Source organism: Arachis ipaensis, chromosome B10, assembly GCF_000816755.2.
Source record: "Arachis ipaensis cultivar K30076 chromosome B10, Araip1.1, whole genome shotgun sequence".
Lineage (NCBI taxonomy): Eukaryota > Viridiplantae > Streptophyta > Magnoliopsida > Fabales > Fabaceae > Arachis > Arachis ipaensis.
The window spans coordinates 78387627-78388337 of record NC_029794.2 but is presented as its reverse complement, the minus strand read 5'-3'; the positions used below and the strand labels follow the sequence as shown (position 1 = coordinate 78388337).

General features: G+C 30.5%; 1 long non-coding RNA gene across 1 annotated transcript in view; it reads left to right on the top strand.

Moving 5' to 3' along the window:
- LOC107622008 overlaps positions 309 to 711 on the top strand; it is an 893-nt gene continuing 490 nt past the window's right edge. Inside the window, exons 1-2 of the long non-coding RNA XR_002355337.1 lie at positions 309 to 489; positions 582 to 659. This is a non-coding gene — a long non-coding RNA (uncharacterized LOC107622008). The remainder of the gene's footprint in view (positions 490 to 581; positions 660 to 711) is intronic.

Genomic DNA, 711 nt, shown 5'->3' with positions numbered 1-711 from the left:
ATTTTGTTTTAAATATGTTAGAAGTCTATTATAGCTTTGTAGTTTATTATGTTAGAAATCCCATATATATTTAGTAGTACACATGTCTAGTAATTATTTTTTCCTACTTGAAGTTTAACTAGCAACAATAGATAAATCTTGGATTGCTAAACCACGAAACTCAGATGAATATATAGTTGGTCTAGAAAACTTCTTGGATTTTGCATTTCAACATGGAGCAATTGGGAATAGTAAGATAATATGTCCGTGTCCAAGTTGTGGGTTTCGCAAATGGCATGCTCGAAAAGATGTTAGTGTACGAAAATGAAGATATAGTGTACAAAAATGAGCCGTATCAAGAGCAAGAACTTGAACAATTATTTGACCCCAATAATGAGTACATCCAATTAGCTACCAATTTATTAGATAACGATGCCATTGAAGATAATGTAGCTACTAACTTGGAAAGGGATATGTTTGAATGAAAGTTTGTACAGAATTTTACCAAAGGTAACGTTTTATGCTTTTTATTTATTATGTGCTTGACATTTTACCAAAGGTTGATGATGTTATTAATTAATAATATTTATTTATTGGAGCAGATTTCATATGGAAAGACAACCACCAATAATAATTAGTAGAGGCAGAGCTTTGTACTGAAGTTGGAATTGTTACCAGAGGTATTATTATCACTATTACCCTTTTTAATTAATAGTATTTGTTGCTGTTGAG